This window comes from Schistocerca gregaria, chromosome 9 (genome assembly GCF_023897955.1).
Source record: "Schistocerca gregaria isolate iqSchGreg1 chromosome 9, iqSchGreg1.2, whole genome shotgun sequence".
Classification (NCBI taxonomy): domain Eukaryota; kingdom Metazoa; phylum Arthropoda; class Insecta; order Orthoptera; family Acrididae; genus Schistocerca; species Schistocerca gregaria.
In genome coordinates, this window is record NC_064928.1 from 252,388,488 (window position 1) to 252,411,098 (window position 22,611).

Below are 22,611 nucleotides of genomic sequence, written 5' to 3' on the forward strand. Positions count from 1 at the left end.
TGATGCTGTAAACAGAACCTGGATTCATCCGAAAATATAACGTTTTGCCATTCGTGCACCCAGGTTCGTCGTCGAGTACAGCATCTCAGGTGCTCCTGTCTGTGATGCAGCGTCGAGGATAACCGCAGCCGTGGTCTCCCCATCTGTTGACTCAGGGATCGAGACGTGGCTGCATGATGCGTTATAGCCATGCGGATAAGATGCCTCTCATCTCGACTGCTAGTGATACGAGGCCATTGGGATCCAGCACCACGTTCCGTATTACCCTCCTGAACCCACCGATTCCACATTCTGCTAACACTCATTGGATCTCGACCAAAGCGAGCAGCAATGTCGCGATACGATAAACCGCATTCGCGATAGGCTACAATCCGACCATTATCAAAGTCGGAAACGTGATGGTACGCATTTCTCCTCCTTACAAGAGGCATCACAACAACGTTTCACCAGGCAAAACCGATCAACTGCTGTTTGTGTATAAGAAATCGGTAGGAAGCTTTCCTCATGTCAGCACGTTGTAAGTGTCGCCACCGTCGCCAACGTTCTGTGAATGCTCCGAAAAGCTAATCATTGGCATATCGCAGCATCTTCTTCCTGTCAGTTAAATTTTGCGTCTGTAGCACGTCATCTTTGTGGTGTAACAATTTTAATGGCCAGTAGTGTACATATACTCTGACGCTAACAAAAAATTCGCAACATCAAACAGGATCTGTGGGACATAATCTGTTGGTTGGCGTGTTTCTACATATTTAAGATGGTGTCTATTCAAATTTCGTTCCAGTCGCATAAGAGCGCCGTTTACAGTGCCACTATGAGGATGCAAACAGTTTTTCTTCAAAAAGGCGCTGTAACAGTAGTGAGATGGGACGTGGTGAGTTGGTGTCAGTCAAGAATGTCTTCAAGGAGACACCGACGCCATTACCAGCACCTCACTGAATTTGAACGAGGTCCTGTAATAGAGCTACTAGAAGCTGGGTGCTCCTCCTGGGATACTGCAGGAACGCAGCCACTGTACGAGACTGGTGGCAGCGGCGATCACCAGAAGACCGTGCTCCTGACGGCTACGTGGCTCTCTCAAAAGGGTAGACTGTAGTATTCGGCGTACGGCTCCAGTACATTACACTGTATCTGCAGTAGCAATTTCAGCAGCTGTTGGCACCACACTGTCGCAACGAACTGTTACAAACAGATTACTTCATGAATAGCTCCGAGACAGACGCCCTACTGCTTTTAAGGCCCCAAACCGTGGCCAGTTGCAACTTGAGTGTTGTCAAGCGAGAGCTCATTGGAGGGCAGGGTGGAGGTCTGTTGTGTCTTCTGATCAGATCTAATGATGCCCGTGTGTTGGTTAGAAAGAAGCCAGTTTAGGGCCTGCAACCAACCTCTTTGCACACTAGGTACACTTGACCTACAGCTGGAGTTATGGTCTAGGGTGCGATCCCGTATGACAGAAAGAGCGCTCTCCTGATTATACCACGCACCCTGACTGCAAATTTGTACGTCACTCTGGCGATTCCACCTGTTGTAGCGCCATTCATTAACGGCACTCCAGGGGACGTTTTCCAACAGGATAACGCTCGCCCCCAACTCGCTCCAAACAGTGTCGTGATGAAGCCATGGCCTGCTAGATGAGACGACAACTCCAGCGTCATCCACAAACACCGCCAACCGTCCCCGAACTGAGCGACTGTGTGCAACAATCTTGGAACACCATTCCACGAACTGATATCCGGCACTTGTGCAACACCATTCTAAACATTCATGGTGGTGTCTGTTTGTTCTATATCGTGCCTCCCTACCACTTTCGCGCAACGACGCTCTGACCATGTTTTTTAGGGAATTGACTAGTTTGAACCTGGGACCTGTTGCTGGTAAGGAGACGCCAGACCACACATGACATGTAAAATTCAGAAGAATTCAGTGAGACTAGCGACTTAATGATTTCAGCGTCAGCTCCACTGCACTCCCTGTAAAAAAATCTTAATACTAACTAAATTTAGTGGAAGGGGTTCAAGGTTTCCTTATTTTTAGTTAGCTGGTAAAATAACGTCGAAAATGCAGTAAAGTTTACCATTGGAAATTTTATTCTACTTACAAAACATTGTTTATAAATTGCACTATTGATAAAAGGAAATGTTTTAATACAGGATAGTAAAAACCAACTGCATTCAACAAAAATGTGAAAGAATATTCAATTAATGGGTTTCCAAGTTCTACAATGGATCGACGGATAACCTGTGCCATATCACATCTATATTCTAGGTTTAAATTAAGTTTCACAAAAGAGAAAACTATCAAAATGGTCTACAGTGACCCTCAATTATCTTTGATTACTTATCTAACTTGTGAATTACAGTGGCTGATGTGGCTTCTCAATATCTGTATAACAGAAAAATCATCGAGTTTCAAATTTTTACTTCAAGTGGCAAATGTGAACACCATGGGCTTCAATTGACGATCGACACTAGTATTACGCAAAAAAGGGGGTGTAACAGATGAGACTTCTGCAGTTCTGAGTGAAGCTTTATGCGCTGTTATGCGGCATCGCTTGCGTTCATTACCTTGTCGGTGTTCGCCAGGGGGCGGCGGGCAGCACATCTCCGCTCACCTCGCTGTCTCGGAAGCAACTCTCTCCTAACTTCTCCATACTACAATTTACCGAAGTTGGTTTAAAAAAATACTATCTGGCTGTGTTTTCATCTGACCAATCAGGATCTCAATGTTAACCTTAAGCCCTGCCTACAAAAATTCTGTCTATCCAATGAGAAACGTTATACTTATGGTGGTGGGGCAATGTTTTTAAAGTTTGCAACGTAACAGAGACGCGAAAAAGTCTTACGCAAAAACTTGCAGCTAGTGGTGTCCTTTTAGCGTTATCGTAAGATCTCTACTGTTCTTCTGGCGGGCTCTAGCTTTTAACATGGACTGGGGGTGGACATAGCGGATAGTTGACGACGTGGGTGTCCGTCCCTTATCGTAGGGCCTTATAACTTAACACGGTTCTGCTCTCGGCTTCTGTTCTCGTTTCTCCCCTCTGAACTGCGTCTGTCTCACGGTGGGAATGTATGACATGCATTTAGGCATTCTTGTGTTAGTCTGTGGTATTCCATTTGCTCTTTCATTACTGGTATTACTTTGGTTAATTTAATGTTACGATTTATTCGGAGCTATGTGACATACTACTGGATTTGCTTATCATGTCAGGGTTTTCATGGAAGGTGTTGGATTTGCCTGACACCTTACACGACGCATGCTCGTTTACATGCTTCTATTCAACATTTTGGTGGTTGCACTCGTTACTAATGTAGCAACATTTCACATCTACAATGGCTTATCTCGAGCTTACATTAACCTATCATCTTGCAATGATAATCACTTAAATATCTGATCTAGACAAATGTGTTACCGAAATTTCATTACTCTACATTAATCAATTTTTAGTGTTGTGATTTTTTTCCCGCTGGTATATACTGCGGTATGTGGACAGTGTACTTCTTGCAGGCGCCGATATGAGTCTCAAAACAACAACGTACGACTGGTCGCCAGAAGGTGTTCCTTTATACCGAGAAAACAAATTGTTCTGTCTCTCCTTTTGAGTAAATATTTGCGGCCATGGTACAAAACTAAATCCCCTTTTCTACAGTACCACTGACATGGAAATAGGCATCTCTGAGGTTGAGAAGCATCTCAAATAATTGAAAACAACTATGTCGCTATGTGTGGCTGGATACCAATTTAGTTTCATGGAGAACACTCTTGGGCATTTGCCGCTTGCTTAGTTTGCGTTTAACTCGAGTCTCTGATACTTCAGAGACAATTGTTCAGGCAATTATTCAGGCAAACGGAGCAAGAGAACAGTACCTTATCAGCTTCTTTCTCTCTTGAAGTATTGAATTCAACCCTGAATGAATGTAAATTGGGAAAAGTAGCAGGTCTGGATGCTATTAGAGCTGAACAAATCAAGAATTTTGGTCCTGCTACAATGCTTTGGTTACTGGAGTTTATGAACAACTGTATTCGAGAATGGAAGATCCCTAAAGTATGGCGAAAAGCAAGAGTAATTGCTATAACGAAACCAGGAAAGGATAGGAAAGATCCCAAAAATTAGAGACCTATCTCCTTAATCTGTCACCTCTACAAAATACTGGAGAGTCTCATTCTTCAGAGAATGATTAGAAAGGTGGAGCCTCTTCTAATACTACAGCAAGCAGGTTTGAGAGAAGAGAAAATCTACACGTCTCAAATATTAAACTTAACACAACATATCGAAGATGGATGTCAGAAACTGCTCATTACAGGTGCTGTCTTTATCGATCTATTCGCGGCTTTCGATACGATCAACCATCGGCTCCTTCTGAATAGTTTATGATATAGCTAAGGACTTCGTACTCATGTGCAATATTAGAGACCTTCTCAAGAACCGCAGATTTTTTGTTGAATTTCAGGGCAAGAAAAGTAGATGCAGAACTCAGAAAAATGGGCGCCTACAAGGCAGCGTGCTTGCACCGCTATTATTCAACATCTATACCAACGATCAACCTATCCCTGAAGGAACTCGAAGCTTTATTTATGCTCATGGCCCCGCTATCACTACTTAGGCTGACTGTTTTGAGACTGTAGAAGATACGATATCAAAATCTTTGGAAGAATTCACTGTTTACTATCATGGGAATTACTTGAAACCTAATTCTGCCAAGACTCAGACCTGCGCTTTCCACCTGAAGAATAAACAGGCAAATAGATCCTTAAATACATCCTGGAGAGGCATCGTACTCGAACATAATCCTACTCCAAAATATCTTGGAGAAATTCTGGATCGCCCGCTAACATACAAAAAGCATTGCCTAAACACCAAACAGAAAGTGGCAGTCAGTAATAAAACAGTGCGAAAATTGACAGGTACATGACGAGGTGCTAATCCATGCATTGTGCGCTCAAGCGCACTTGCTCTATGTTATTCCACTGCCGAATATACATGTTCGGTATGGTACAAGTCGAGATATGCCAGGAACGTAGATGTGGCTCTAAATGAGTCTTGCCAGATTATCACGGGTTACTTAAGACCTATTCCTGTGGACAAATTCCACTGCCTCGCTGGCATAGCTCCTCCTGAAATCAGACGTGAGGTAGCTGCGAGATATGAGAAAAGAAGGCCTCAACGAAGGAAGCCCATCCACAATATGGTCGTCAGCCCTCACATTCTAGTCTGAAATCAAGAAAGAGCTTCTTGACAACTACTGAGGCTCTCATCGAGACTCGACATGCGGCGAGGATCTCGCGATGGCGGGACAAATGCCGGAGTTTGGGAGAATGGATGCCTCCAAAGGAAGAACATCCCTCTGGACATTCGGAGAAGTGTTCAATATGGAGGTCTTTCAATAGATTACGATCAGACACAACGAGATGCAAGTCCAATCTGCGGACTTGGGATTTCTCTGTGGATTCAGTTCTTTGCCAGTGCTGCGTTGAGCATACTAACAGCCATTGCCTTCAGTGTTCCCCATTACCAACCACCTGCACCATCGAAGACCTTATGAGAGCTACACCAAGTACACTTGAAGTGTCCAATTTTTGGTCTTCTTTTGTGTAAAATTATGTCAACACTCATATGTACTTTTGACACGATAAATAAATAAACGCGAGTCTCGCCCAAGCGACTGAAAAAGATCTGCAGGTTAGTCCTGTACATGAGAAGGGCAAAAGATTCGATCAGTAAAATTACGGCCCAGTACCCTTAACATCTATCTATCGCTTGAGCCTTGTCCCGCAGTTACGTAGGGTCAGCCATCGTTAATCGGATTTAGCATGTTAATGCGCAAGGGGTCGCTGGATGCCCTTCCTGCTGCCATCCTGTACCCCCCGGAACGCAAATAGTGTACCCCAACTGCCTGCGTCGAGTGGAATCCGTGAAACAGTGCGAATGTGTTCAGATGTCGGCGAGCGGTGTAACTGAGGCGGAACATAGGGACCAGCCCGGTATTCACCTAGTGGGATGTGGAAAACCGCTTAAAAGCCACATCAAGGCTGGCCGGCACATCGGCCCTCGTCGTTAACCCACCGGGCGGATTCGATCCGGGGCCGGAACGCCTACCCGAGTCCTCGAAGCAGCGCGTTAGCGCTCTTGGCTACCCTGGTGGGCTACCAGTATCCTTAACATCAATTTGCTGCAAAATTATTGAGAATTCCGTAAATTCGTATGTAATAAATTTGGTGGAGAGAGATAAACTTCTGTCCACAAATCAGTAATGATTTAGTAAGCGTCGCTTGTGCGAAATTTTGTAATTCCATATCTCTCTGCAGTTCCCTGCTTAAGAAGTTCCCTTGCTGTTGTTTTATTGCTGACAGGTTTCGCGAGTGCAACATTGACTTCTGCAGGGACTTTCGCAGCTGTCATCCCCCTATATTTCGCTACAACGCTCTTCAATGACCGTCTGTCACGATCACTCAACACACACTTTCGTCCACGTTATGGTTCAGCGGATGAAGTTTCTCCACCTTCCCCGTAAGCATTATGAGTCTTCGTGCTGCGTCGGCTAAGGAACCACTCACCGTGCGAGTGGCAACAGTTTGCGCAAGCTCGAATTCGCTTAGCTCCGACACAATGCGCCCGCAGTTACACAGGATACCGTTCTGACCACAAGCGACAGTTGGAACTGACTGGGGATGTTGCACAGGTGCCGTCCGTGGTCACCTACCTCGGCTGGTATCTGCAGTTGAGTCGAAGCATCTATATCTACATGATTACTCTGCAATTCACATTTAAGTGCTTGGCAGAGGGTTCATCGAACCACAATCATACTATCTCCCTACCATTCCACTCCCGAACAGCGCGCGGGAAAAACGGACACCTAAACCTTTCTGTTCGATCTCTGATTTCTCTTATTTTATTTTGATCATCATTCCTACCTATGTAGAATGGGCTCAACACAACATTTTCACATTCGGAAGAGAAAGTTGGTGACTGAAATTTCGTAAACAGATCTCGCCCCGACGAAAAACGTCTTTGCTTTAATGACTTCCATCCCAACTCGCGTATCATATATGCCACACTCTCTTCCCTATTACGCGAAAATACAAAACGAGCTGCCCTTTTTTGCACCATTTCGATGTCCCCCGTCAATCCCACCTGGTAAGGATCCCACACCGCGCAGCAATATTCTAACAGAGGATGAACGAGTGTAGTGTAAGCTGTCTCTTTAGTGGATTTGTTGCATCTTCTAAGTGTCCTGCCAATGAAACGCAACCTTTGGCTCGCCTTCCCCACAATATTATCTATGCGGTCTTTCCAATTGAAGTTGTTCTTAATTTTAACATCCAGGTACTTAGTTGAATTTACATCCTTGAGAATTGTACTATTTATCTAGTAATCGAATTCCAACGGATTTCTTTTGGAACACATGTGGATCACCTCACAATTTTCGTTATTTAGCGTCAACTGCCACCTGCCACACCATACAGCAATCATTTCTAAATCGCTTTGCAACTGATACTGGTCTTCGGATGACCTTACTAGACGGTAAATTACAGCATCATCTGCGAACAATCTAAGAGAACTGCTCAGATTGTCACCCAGGTCATTTATATAGATCAGGAACAGCAGAGGTCCCAGGACGCTTCCCTGGGGAACACCTGATATCACTTCAGTTTTACTCGATGATTTGCCGTCTACTGCTACGAACTGCGACCTTCCTGACAGGAAATCACGAATGCAGTCGCACAACTGAGCCGATAACCCATACTTGATTAGAAGTCTCTTGTGAGGAACGATGTCAAAAGCTTTCCGGAAATCTAGAAATACGGAATGAACTTCAGATCCCCTGTCGATAGCGGCCATTACTTCGTGCGAATAAAGAGCTAGCTGCGTTGCATAAGAACGATGTTTTCTGAAACCGTGCTGATTACGTATCAATAGATCGTTCCCTTGAGGTGATTCATAATGTTTGAATACAGTATATGCTCCAAAACCCTACTGCAAACCGACGTCAATGATATAGGTCTGTAGTTCGATGGATTGTACCTCTTACCATTCTTAAACACTGGTGCAACCTGCATGCGTTTCTTCCCGTGTCTCCACATTTCTGTGCGGCCTCTGGATACGCGAAACTTGGGAGGTGGGTGCAGGTGAGAGGTACAGCGTATAGACTTCCGACTGCCGGCCGCGACACACGGGGTGCAGACACGGCTGAGGTGGAGGCGAGCAACGGCATGTGGTGCGACCAGCTGTTGCCAGGTTCCGGACGGCGGGCAGCCAGGAAGCGACGCAGCCCCGCACTTCCTGTGCGTGCGTGCCCTATGCGTATGATAATGCAGTGGTCGCGCACAACACGTGTGTCAGGGCAACACCTACTCGAAGGAAGGCCTCGCCGCTTGTCGGTGACGTCGCGTCAGCTAGGCACGGCGAACGCCAGGTCTCTTGCAGCCAGAAACGCCTCGGCGTGCTTATCGCTATAAATCTCTTTTTTGGACAAAATGATTGGTATTGTTTTGGATTCTGCAGTTTTATTTAGATGAAAGATTTTCTTACTATCGTAAAGCTACAAATGATGATCATAGTTCTGTATTACTGAATCCTGTCGAAACAAACGTAGATCAATAGGAGAAGATGCTTTGCCCCATTGCAACCATCAAAAGTTTTACATTCAAGTAACTTTATTTACTTAATCCGTTTTGTTATCAAGGCTTAACCCAACCCCCTTACAATGAATTCGTTTCTTTTATTTATTTTCGTTTGACATCGTCACTGGAAATGTGAACTAATTTATATGTGTAAATGTCCAACTGTTGCCAGTCATTAGATTACAATCGTTTTCAACGAAAGGAATTCTAAACAGGAACAAAACAGCTTCATACATCGAAAATACTTCTGCCCTTAAACTTTTTTAAACACGCACATTAGAAAAGATGAATATTCCCCTCTTGCAACTGAAAGGAGAAAGTTTATAGGATAAAACAATTTTATTTGATAAAACAAGTATCTATCTCTTGCCTCTTCTTCTGTCCCCCACCCCCTCCCTCAAGGTGTACAATCGCAAGATATTTCATTACCATTCAGTGCTGCTCACCCCATAGTCAACCAAGATACCTAAAGAAGAGAACCAGTATGTTCACAGTTTCCTGTAAAAGCAACCCAGTACAAACGCAACTTCCTCAGATTTACAAATAAGGTAAAGAAGCACGAATTCTGTTGCTACTGGACCATGAAGTTGTTTTTGTATGTCAATCCTTAAAACAGGTGGAAATTTAAATTCAGGAGTACACTATTTGTTAAGAAGTGTAATGAATTGCACAATTAATTGATTGCAGAAATCTCTCAGAACAATGTGTGTTGTCAACTACCGCCAATAATTTCACATTGTACCACCACTATGAGTATAATAAAAATAGTCCTAGGTGCTGACACTCCATACTCATTTAAATTTTTGACATACAACTCTTTCACTAATAAGAAAGACTAGCTATGAAACCCGCTATGCATGTAACACATTTTCAGACCCCTCAGTCATAAAAGGATTGTAGAAGATACACTGACTGCGCAACAAACTAAACGTTAACTGACATTCAAGTACAGCACTATATGCTTTGCTAAGAAGTGTGATGAATAATGGATTTCACTGGTTGCACAGATCAGTCAATACAAATAAAAACTGCAGAATCCAAAACAATACCAAACATTTTGTCGAAAAATAAGAGATTTATAGTGATAAGCACGCTCAGGCGTTTCTGCCTGCGTTCGGCGTGCCTGCCTCACGTGACGTCACCAACAAGCGCCGAGGCCTTCCTTTGATCGGTGTCGGTCAGAGGCGCCGCCGACGCTGTCCAGCGGCGCCGTTTCCCCTACACGGACTTCTGAGTGTGCTCCAGTTGGAAGGCCAGCGCCCTGTTCCGTCCTCTGCCTCTTCCTTCAGCCGTCGGCACACGGACCGTGCTCTCGAACGTCAACGTTGAACGTGCTACACTACTGGCCATTAAAATTGCTACACCACGAAGATGACGTGCTACAGACGCGAAATTTAACCGACACCAAGAAGATACTATGATATGCAAACGATTACCTTTTCAGAGAATTCACATGAGGTTGGCGCCGGTGGCGACACCCACAACGTGCTGACACGAGGAAAGTTTCCAACCGATTTCTCATACACAAACAGCAGTTGACCGGTGTTGCCTGGTGAAACGTTGTTGTGATGCCTCGTGTAAGGAGGAGGAATGCGTAACATCACGTTTCGCACTTTGATAGAGGTCGGATTCTAGCCTATCGCGATTGCGATTTATCGTATCGTAACACTGCTGTTCTCATTGGTCGACATCCAGTGAGTGTTAGCAGAATATGGAATCGGTGGGTTCAGGAAGGTAATACGGAACGCCGTGCTGGATCCCAACGGCATCGTTTCATCAGCACTCGAGATCACAGAATCTTATCCGCATGGCTGTAACGGATCGTGCAGCCACGTCTCGATCCCTGAGTCAACAAATGGGGACGTTTGCAAGACAACAACCATCTGCACGAACAGTTCGACGACGTTTGCAGCGGCACGGACTGTCAGCTCGGAGACCGTGGCTGCGGTTACTCTTGACGGTGCATCACAGACAGGACCGCCTGCGATGGTATACTCAACAACGAACCTGGGTGCACGAATGGCAAAACGTCATTTTTTCGGATGAATCCAGGTTCTATTTACAGCATCATGATGGTCGCATCCGTGTTTGTAGACATCGCGGTGAACGCACATTGGAAGCGTGTATTCGTCATCGCCATACTGGCGTATCACCCGGCGTGATGGCATGGCGTGTCGTTGGTTACACGTCTCGGTCACCTCTTGTTCGTATTGATGGAACTTTGAACAGCGGATGTTACGTTTCAGATGTGTTACGACCCGTGGCTCTACCCTTCATTTGATCCCTGCGAAACCCTACATTTCAGCATGATAATGCACGACCGCATGTCGCAGGTCCTGTACGGGTCTTTCTGGATACAGAAAATGTTCGACTGCTGCCCTGGCCAGCACATTCTCCAGATCTCTCACCAATTGAAAACGTCTGGTCAATGGTGGCGTAGCAACTGGCTCGTCACAACCGCACAACCGCAAGTTGCAGATCCTGTAAGGGCCTTTCTGGATACAGAAAAGGTTCAACTGCTGGCCATGAAGTTGCAATTAGAGAGATTCGTGGTCACAAGAAAGTTCATTGCTAATCGATCTTCCCGCTAAACATTCGCCACTGGAACAGGAAAGGGGGAAGTGCCGGTGGTAATTGAAGGTTCCCTGTCAGCTCACGTTTGATAGTAAATGATGCACAAAAGTAGAAGCAAATATTAACTTAAAATTACGAAAGTTTCGCTACAGAAAGTGGTCCCTCGTCTATGAAAAAGAGAATAAGAAACACTGGGAATATACGAGATATAACATTTCAGCTCCTCAACACCAAATTAAAACGTTGCATTAGGAGGTGTCTGCTTCGTGCAAAAGGTCTTGAGTTCATATTGACGACAACAAGTAATTCTTCATTACAGATGTTTATTTACAAACAGAACTGACAGACTTCACAGAATCAACAACTGACTCTCCGAGCTAACCGCACTGCATATCCAAACTGAACTGGCCACTGACAACTCCTAGGTGTATTAATATCTTTCCAAACAATGAGAGTCTTTGACAATGTTTTGTTTACAATACGATAGCAATTCACGACTTAAAACTAAATTAGACATTACAGAATTTTAGTACAGATTAAAGTAAGTAAAAGGATCAGTATATATAAATTCTTACAAGCATAATTTCCAAATAGATTTTATAACATTTTTCTACCAGCTTCTGGATAACCTTCACCAGATTTGTACCGATGTTTCCAGAAATATCTTGACATTTGATTCTGGATATTTCTTGAGTGATTTAGAACAACTATTTATATGTAAAATGATTTAAATCGTGTTTCAAAACGTAAATAAATCTTTTTAGCAATATTTCTTGATACAAATCGTCTTTCGAAATTAGGTTATGAAACAGTTTTCACAAGTTTTCGTATTTTTGCGATCATAATATAGAATTTCTCCATATAAAGTTCCAGAAGTGTGCATTAAACGTTCATTTACAGACTTTCTCTTTAGCTGGTGAGTTTTTAAAAGTATCTTGTCCATATTATACGAAATAATTTAGCACAAAACTGATAATTTATACAATTAATCAGAGCTACAGCAAACAGTGAGTCTTTCTTTTACAAAATGAAATATAATTACAAAATTGAATGAAAATAGGTTACTAACACTAATATATATTTACATTAATTCTATTTTTGTTCTTTCTGTGCAAAATGTCCTAATATTGAGACAGTACAATATTTAAACATCACCAAAGTTTCCCTTTACATTTTGCATATCTGTATCGACATCCCCTAAAAGTCTACAGTATCGAATACTTCAATATGTCCCAATATGTCCTGTAATGTTACAGAGACTAATCAACAAAATAAGGTTACAAAAATTTTTTGAAGTACAAAACCTGAATTTATTTCAATAAAATTGCCAATACAAGCACGCACTTAACGAAAAACTATTGTAATAAAGTAATTCTTTTTATCTGAACATCCAGACTGAAAAAAAAAACTCGACTTCGATTATCTGTTCAGTATTTGTCTTCAAGATAATGCTGTAGTAAAACATTCATTCACTGTTATCAGACTTCGATAAGCAAAATCGATGAATTCAGAACATTTTATTACGTAAACAAAATGAAATTATTCCTGAGCACTTGTGCTTTGTGGTATCAATGACATACTAAATGTTCTACTGATTTTTATTCCTGTAATATTATTCAAGAAGAAATGTGAAACCTGCAGATTACGCTGAATAGCCAAAGAAACTGGTACACCTGTCTAATATCGTGCAGGGCCCCAGCGAGCACGACGAAATGCCGTAACACGATGTGCCATGGACTCGACTAATGTCTGAAGTAGTGCTGGAGAGAAGTGACGCCATGAATCCTGCACGGCTGTCCATAAATCCGTGAGAGTACGGGGGGGTGGAGATCTTTTCTGAAGAGCACGTTGTAAGGCATCCCAGATATGGCCAATAATGTTCAAGTCCGGGGAGTTTGGTGGCCAGCGGAACTCAGGAGAGTGTTTCTGGAGCGACGATGTAGCAATTCTGGGCGTGTGTGGAATCGCATTGTCCCGCTGCAATTGCCCTAGTCCGGCGGAATTCACAATGGACATCAGTGGATGCAGGTGATCAACCGAGCGAGGTGGCACAGTGGTTAGCACACTGGACTCACATTCGGGAGGACGACAGTTCAATCCCGTCTCCAGCCATCCTGATTTAGGTTTTCCGTGATTTCCCTAAATCGTTTCAGGCAAATGCCGGGATGGTTCCTTTGAAACGGCACGGCCGATTTCCCTCCCAATCCTTCCCTAACCCGACCTTTCGCTCCGTCTCTCATGACCTCGTTGTTGACGGGACGTTAAACACTAACCACCACCACCAGGTGATCAGACAGGATGCTTACGTACGTGTCACCTGTCAGAGTCGTATCTAGACGTATCAGGGTCTCACATCAATCCAACTGCACACGCCCCACACCATTACAGAGCCTCCACCACCTAGAACAGTACCCTGCTGACATGCAGGGTCCATGGATTCATGGGGTTGTCTCCATACTTGTGCACGTCCGTCCGCTCAATACAATTTGAAACGAGATTCTACCGTCCAGGCAGCATGTTTCCAGTCATCAACAGTTCAATATCGGTGTTGACGGGCCCAGGCGAGGCGCAAAAGCTTTGTGTCGTGCAGTCATCAACAGTGCACGAGTAGGCCTTCGGCTCCGAAAACCCATAGCGATGATGTTTCGTTGAGTGGTTCGCACGCTGACACTTGTTGATATCCCGGCATTGAAATCAACAGAAATTTGTGGAAGGACTGCACTTCTGTCAAGTTGAACGATTCTCTTGGTGGAGTTGTTCCAGGATCTTTTTCCGGCCGCGGCGATGGCGGTGATTTGACGTTTTACCGTATTCTTGATATTTACGGTACACTCGTGAAATCGTAGTAGAGGAAAATCCCCACTTCATCGCTGCCGCGGTAATACTGTGACCCATGGCTCGTGCGCCGACTATAACACCACGTTCAAACTCACTTAAATCTTGATAATCTGCCATTGTAACCGATTAACAACTGCGCCAGACACTTGTTGTCTTATGTAGGAGTTGCCAACCGCAGCCTGTTTACATGTATGTGTATTTGGATACGCATGCCTATACGTGTTTCTTTGGAGCTTCATTGCATTACATAAATATTAAATATTAGCGATTTATGGCCAGGATGCAGCAATGATTTGGAGTGGTTTATGGCCGTTAGAAAACTCTTACGTACTTTCTCAATAATTCAAGGAAAGGAGCTTTTCAGAAAGGAATAAAGTAGATTTACACCTTAATTAATGAATTATATTCTGAAATTAAGCACGACGTAATACGTATTACGTTTTACAAGCAGTGACCGACAGAGGTGCTATTACACAGCAGTTTCCTTCTTGTAAAGCGAGGCTTAAAAGAGTTATTCAGTTTTTCTCTGGTGGGGCTTTAGATGTTTACTATGCCAGTGAGGTTGGTAAGTTTATCAAAAACAAATACTGCCATCTGCTATTCTTTATACATTTTAAATGTTCTGGACGCACTGTGTTGGTTTCATTTCGCACATCACCAAAGCGCCAAAGATCCTGGTATAGGCATGCGTATTCAAATAGAGACATATATAAACGGGCATAACACGGCGCTGCGGTCGGCAACGCCTATGTAAGACAACAAGTGTCTGGCGCTGTTGTTAGATCGGTTACTGCTGCTACAATGGCAGGTTATCAAGAGTTAAGTGAGTCTGAATGTTGTGTTATAGTCGGCGCACGAGCGGTGGGGCACATAATCTCCAAGGTAGCGATGAAGTGGGGGTTTTCCCGTACGACCATTTCACGAGAGTACCGTGAATATTAGAAATTGGGTAAAACATCAAATCTCCGATACTGCTCCGGCCGGAGTGAAATTCTACAAGAACGGAACCATCGACGACTGAAGAGAATCGTTCAGCTTGTCAGAAGTGCAACTGTCCCACAAATCGTCGCAGATTTCAGTGCTGGGCCGTCGAAAAGTGTCAGCGCGCGAACAATTCAACTAAACGGTCCACTCGTGTACCCTTGATGACTGCACGACACAAAGCTTTACTCCTCGCCTGGACCCGTCAACACCGACATTTGACTGTTGATGCCTGAAAACATGTTGCCTGGTCGGACGAATCTCGTTTCCAATTGTATCGATTGGATGGACGTGTACGGGTATGGTGACAAGCACATGAAACTTTGGACCTTGCATGTCAGCAGGGGACTTTTCAAGCTGGTAGAGGCTCTGTTATGGTGTGGGGAGTGTGCAGTTGGAGTGATATGGGACCCCTGATACTGATAGGTAAGACTCTGACAGAAGACACGTACGTGAGTATTCTGTCTGATCACCTGCATCCATTCATGTCCATTGTGCATTTGGACGGACTTGGGAAATGTGACGCCCCACACGTCCAGAACTGCTACAGAGTGGCTTGAGGAACACACTTCTGAGGTTAAACACTTCCGCTGGCCACTAAACTGACCAGACATGAACGTTGTTGAGCATATCTGGGATGCCTTGCAACGTCCTGTTCAGAAGAGATCTCCAGCCCCTCGTACTCTTACTGATTTATGGACACCGTGCTGAATTCATGGCGTCAATTCCGTCGAGCACTACTTCAGACATTAGTGGAGTCCATGCCACGCCGTGTTGCGGCACTTCTGTTTGCTCGCGAGGGCCCTACACAATGTTAGGCAGGTGTACCAGTCTCTTTGGCTCGTTAATGTATATAAGGGGTGGGACGATCTTAACGAAGACCAGACAGGTCTCACTGACAACAGACAGAGACTGTCTAGCACTGCAGAGGGTGGTTGCACTAAATCGCATGAAATGAGCGGAAAGAACCATTCGGGAGGTCAAAAGTGCTGCCAGTAATTCAACTAACACAGTGAATGTGCTTAGGGAATTAAAAAATATTGCTCAAAATTGTCGAGCAGCTCCTCACATTTCACATACTTCTATAGTTAATGTCAAGCAATGGTTAGTGTGTGGTGTAAAGAATGACACCAATGGACAATGGATAATTGGCAACGAGTGATTTTAGTGATAATCACGCCATAACCTGTGGCAGTCCGATGAAAGGGTGTAAGGTTTCGCGAACGTCTGGGCAGCTTTACCTGCCATTATGTATAGCGCCATGAGAGTATACTAGGCAGGTGGTGTTAAGGTATAGCCGGCCGTGGTGTCCAAGCGGTTCTAGGCGCTACAGTCTGGAACCGCGCCACCGCTACGGTCTCAGGTTCGAATCCTGCCTCGGGTATGGATGTGTGTGATGTCCTTAGGTTAGTTAGTTAGGTTTAAGTAGTTCTAAGTTCTAGGGAACTGATGACCTTAGAAGTTAAGTCCGATAGTGTTCAGAGCCATTTGTTAAGGTATGGCGGTGTTTTCCGTGGTTAGGGTACGGTCCCCTTATTGTACTTAAGGGGACCACGCTGTAGTTCAGGTCGAAAAAATCGATTTTAGGTTTTCATCATATTTCGATAGATTAAAGTTTTGTTTAAGTACTCTGAAAAGGATTTTGCGGAATTTTTTTTTCTCCGAGCATTTAAAGAGCATTTTCCTACCACGTGTGTTTATGTGCCACGCCCACTTTTCTGTCATTCACTGTCAACCAACCCACTGTCAACTGTAAGCCATTTGGAGATGTCATTATTAGCAAAATAGAATGTGTAGGCCATGTTCAAAAACGGTTAGGAACAAGTATGAGAAAACTAACTGTTGATAGAAGAGGAAAAAAAATAGAAGATGTAAAATTGTTGACCGGACAGGGTCGGTTACCTAAAACTGAAATAGAAAACTTTCAGGTATACTATTGGCAGGCAATTAAGAAAAATAGAGAAAATCTGAAGGCAATGAAGAGAGATGCTTGAGCCATATTCTTCCATAAGTCCTCTACTGATGATAAGCTATGTCATGGATTGTGTTTATCAGGAGAAAATTCGTGGTGAAAACACATTGGGCACAGGCAACTGGAGAAATTTATTGTCACCAGCATTCTCTTCCTGCTGCTGTTATTACAGCAATTAAACCTATTTTCAGAGACTTGGCTCATCGTGACCTTAAAAGGAAATGTCTGCATGGGCAGACACAGAGCCAAATTAATGTTTCAACAGCATAATTTGGAACTGCCTTCCTAAAACTGTATTTGTAGGCACGCGTACAATGAATCGAGGAGTTCGTGATGCTGTTATTACATTCAATTGTGGTAATATTGCAAAGTGTTGGGTACTGAAAAAGCTGCGAATTAATCCTCGTGAAAATATGATCACTGGGCTGCAACATTGCGATAAAACGAGGCTAGACGGTGCAAACAGGTCTGCATCTAATATGACCAAGAAAGCAAGACAAAAATCCAGGAAGGTGAAAAAGAAGCTTGAAGACCTGCTAGAGGCCAAAGAATGGCCATCATATGCAACAGGGCAGTTTTAATTAGCTGTGCATAACAAATTTCAAAAGTTTTTTCTTTAAAGTCAATTTCGCGCAAACTAAAATTTTCAGTACATATGCCCCATTATATCAGAAACTATCATAGATAAATGAATGATATTTTCAGAGACTCTGCATAACATAAAAATCCACCTCTGGTACTACAGTCATTAATATTCCCCCATTAGGTAAACAAAAAATATTTTCTGCAGAAAAAACTTAATATTTTTTGTTAATAAATTTAAAAAAGTTTTTCTTAAAAACTATAAAATGGATAATGTATATTTTAGTACAGCTGACTCTATTAGTATCGTGTTACATAAAGTAAAAATATTAAGGTCCTGCATCAAATTGTTTTTTTCAGAAATGGGTCAAATACTTGCCTAAATTAACATAGGTTCGATAGGCACGGTGTGGTTCCCTTAAGAAAACGCTGAATGCGGAAGGATACAAATAATTTTTACAGCGTTGTGTTCAGCGTGCAGTACAGGAACAGTACGGAGACGATGGTTGTGTCGGCATGACAACAAAACAGTGGTTACTGGATGGTTGTCTTGCGGGAGGAGACCAAACACCGAGGCCATCAGTCCAATCGGATTGGGGAAGGAAATCGGCCGTGCCCTTTTCAAAGGAACCATCCCGGCGTTTACCTGAATCGATCTAGGGAAATGATGCGAAACCTAAATCAGGATGGCCGTATGCGGGTTTGAACCGCTGTACTCCTCCCGAATGCGATTTTAGTCCAGTGTGGTAAGCACTGCACCATCTCGCTCGGCACAGCCTTCATGAGTGAATGGTCCGTGGACAATGATATTGCTCAAACTGACTTTCAGGCAGCACAGTGAAAGTGTCTGCGGTAGAGTTCAAGCCATCACAAAGGTAACTGGAGAACACATTCCATGGTGAAACTTCCTGACAGATTAAAACTGTGTGTCGGAGCGAAACCCGAACTCGGGGCCTTTGCCTTTCGCGGGCAAGTGCTCTACCATCTGAGCTACCCAAGCACGACTCACGCCCCGTCCTCACAGCTTTAGTTCTGCCAGTACCTCGCCTCCTACCTTCCAAACTCGTCTCGGTCCGGCACACAGTTTTAATCTGTCAGGAAGTTTCATATCAGCGCACACTCCACTGCAGTGTGAAAATCTCATTCTGGCAACATTTCATGTTAACCCTCGCAACACCAGGAGGGGAACGAGGAGGGATTAGGGGAGGGGAGGCGCAGTCTAGATTCCATACACAGTACGATCTTAAATTGTTCAGTTAAACGTAGTCTCAGTGGCTGATGTCGATTTCCCCAGTGAATGTCATATTCAGTATTTCTAGGTTCGAGGCTTTACTTACAGATCAGTCCCTCTTTAAGACTTGCGTTGAGAGTAAAAGTCAGCAAAAGTGGGCGAAATTTGGATTTTTAATTTTTTTGTGTTGGCCGTGAAATCGCTAGTAATGGTAGTGATGGCGCGTTGTTAGAGCGAATAGTGTGCTAAAAACTATTTGTCCGGTTCTGGACTTTACTTATACGTCAGTGCTTCTTTAAAAGTATTTTGTTACTATCTACAATTAACGGACATTTAAAAAAAAATGTTTTTCGGGTAAACATGAAGTACCCCGTTGCCTTTGGTAATGCACGTGTAACGTCACTTAGCAAAAGACATATTATATGTGGTAAAAAAGAAAAGCAGGAAAGAATAATTGAACTGGATGATTGTAATTGCGTGGACAACGATTGTGGGAACTTCATGTAATAAAGAGAAAGCATTATGTGTCATGTTTTGTTCTTGTATACAATTATGTACCGTTTTTTTAAAAAAACATTATCTGTGTCGGCGAGTACTGAAACCGCCATAGACGATACTTATTAAATATCAAACAAAGATGTAAATATGTGACTAGTGTAAATAGTAAAAACCGAACATTAATTTCTCTGTCGTCATCTTGTAGTTACGTGAGTAGGGAGAGCCTGTGACGTTACATTGTACGCTTGCGTAGCATTCTTTTGTCAACAGGGACGCCATTAGACATTGATTCGTAAAGGTGTGCAATAACGTAATCTGTTTAAACGTTTTGAATAGTTTTACTTAGTGAAACCTTGCATTATGATTTGTAAGAAGCTTGCCTGGTATTTTATCCTATCTCTTTAAGACATTTTCAGTTATTTAAATATTATTCGTGGTGCACGGCTGCGCTAGGAACGAACGAGCCGCTACCGCGGCGCATTCAAACTGCATTAAATGAAACCAATCATACGGCAAAGAAGCGGGCAGGTAATAGTGAACTAAAATGATTTGTTTCAGCTTTCGGAATTGCAGAGCAGAGCAGCAGATTTTATGATGTGTTTTACAGGTTGACGCGGGCTGCTGATAATGTAGTGTTAACAGTGCAAAAAGATAATTTACCTTCATGACATAAAAGAAATCTTGCTGTGCCTAGTTCTGGTCTGGCCAACCTTATAGTAAAAACATCTTTTTCTCTGACGATAGTCTCATGTTCTCGTGTTAGTCGTGGTACTTATCAGTGTTTTACTGTTAACAAAAATCCAGTGCAATCATTGCGTACTGTAACATCAGTATTGATAACGAAGTAATTTTCAGTAACCTTCTCAATAACTGTAAAGTCAGGAAGATATGATGAACGTTATGGCGAGTTACAGTAACGAAGAAAAAAGAATGTTCCTTTAATAGAAAGCCAGATCCAGAATAGTAAGAGCATAATATATTTTGTTTTGACGAAAATTAATGATCCAAAGAAAGTCACAGCACAGCACCACTAAAAGGTATTTCGGGGTTCTTTTCGTAGCAACATATTTTATCTCATATATTAGTTGTTACGCGAGTATAGTAAAACAAAGCAAATAGAGAGGCAGCGAAACACGTTACGGAAAATGCCTCGGTATAGCTGAGGTTAGCCGGCCGAGGTGGCTGAGCGGTTCTAGGCGCTACAGTCTGGAACCGCGCGACTGCTACGGTCGCAGGTTCGAATCCTGCCTAGGGCATGGATGTGTGTGATGTCCTTAGGTTAGTTAGGTTTAAGTAGTTCTAAGTTCTACGGGACTGATGACCTCAGATGTTACGTCCTATAGTGCTCAGAGCCATTTGAACCATAGTTGAGGTTAATGTCCTCCACTAATAGGCAAGCTGGTGCTTTTGACCAGACAGTGTACACGTTTCACGCGCTCGGATACCGCAGGCAGTGTGGCTCTGTTATTGCGACTCCCTGCAGACGATCCTAACACCTACACAGCACAGATACCGTGCGTCATTCATTTGCACGCATGGTTCTCGACAGGACACGTGTCGCGGGCCGAGGACGGGTCAGCTGACGCAAGTGGCGTCCCTCCCCTAAGTGGAGGGCTGGCAGATGCGCGCGCCGGCACTAATCACGTGACCACAGGCGCTCTGCCCCTCCCTAGCGGTCCGCCGCGTTCATACAATTACCTGTGCCGTGCCGGGGCGGCCCCTTCTGGCTGCTCCGCCGACACGCGCTACAAAGGCCGCCGGATGCCAGGTGTTTAGCGCGTCACACTCCCAGCCAGTGCAGGGGTGCGCTTCATGCAGACCGATGTCTAGTGGAATTGTAGAAGCTCCGCAGAGAGATGCTGTTATCAGAAACAGCGTGTAATAAAGAGTCTCCACGCGAAAAATGAAACACGAAACCTCCCTGAGTTAAAAAAAAAAAGATCCTATGAGGCATAGATACTTGCGGTTGCGTCATTGTGTAAAGCAACTCAAACAGATTTTTGCAGAGCTTTTCTTTTAAGCGATTCCTTTTGTTTTGTTTCAGTTCCAAAAATTACCAGAACGAAGTGAACCTAATGCGTTGTGTGATATGCGGAAACGAAATCAACTATCCGACGCGAATTTTTAGTGGAGCCAGCAGGCGTAAACATATAAACGCTTGCTATGACAAGTTCCTAACCACTACGAATATAAAAACTTCCTGGCAGATTAAAACTGTGTGCCGGACCGAGACTCAAACTCGGAACCTTTGCCTAGGCAAATTTCCCGAGTTCGTGTCTCGGTCCGGCACACAGTTTTAATCTGCCAGGAAGTTTCATATCAGCGCACACTCCGCTGCAGAGTGAAAATCTCATTCTTCCCACTTCGAATATAAACAGTCAGTCAAGTTCTGGCTGAAAAATGTACATCTGATGAAATTACATAGGAGATGAGACCTTCCAAAGAAGCCACCAAAGGCATTTCGGCGACATCACGAGAGACAAATATCATTCAATCAACAGTTCACAAGGCTAATTATCTTAAAGAGATCGTCTTCAGTTTCACTAATGATTTATTCCAACCTCGACGGTTTAAAATGGTTCAAATGGCTCTGAGCACTATGGAACTTAACTGCTGAGGTCATCAGTCCCCTAGAACTTAGAACTACTTAAACCTAATTAACCTAAGGACATCACATACACCCATGCCCGAGGCAGGATTCGGACCTACGACCGTAGTGGTCGCTCGGTTCCAGACTGCAGCGCCTAGAACCGCTCGGCCACTCTGGCCACCACGACTATTTCGAAATGCTCAGGTGTGTCCCACGTCCCGTGTGCCTCCCCCACTCTGTCGTGGTTGGCCTTCATACCATGCGGCTGCTCGACGGCGAACAGCGAGTGTACAGCGTTGGTTTTCTGCGTCCTACCCGCCCGGATGTAACATTCTTAGGTCCATTTCATGATTAGGCCCTCTCCTTTTTCTAGTTCGGCCTGAGATCGGGTGATTTGGAGCACTTGCACTGACTGCCCCGACCCCATGTTTGCATTGTGAGTCGCCTTGCTTCATTAGTCTGCTGGTTCGGATTTTCCAAGTAGGTTGTGTTACATTTCTTTCCTCTTCTCCTTTAAATGTTACAGTTTTATAGACATTTACGAGAGATACACGTAGTTCTTAGACCATTGACGTCATTTTGCTGTGTACTGGCTGGATGACATACGCACAATTTAACACATTTGCTTAACATGATATAATTGGTACAAAATTAACGTCTTGTAGGAATTCAGCACATTATCAAAAAAAGTTCAAATGTGTGTGAAATCTTATCGGACTTAACTGCTAA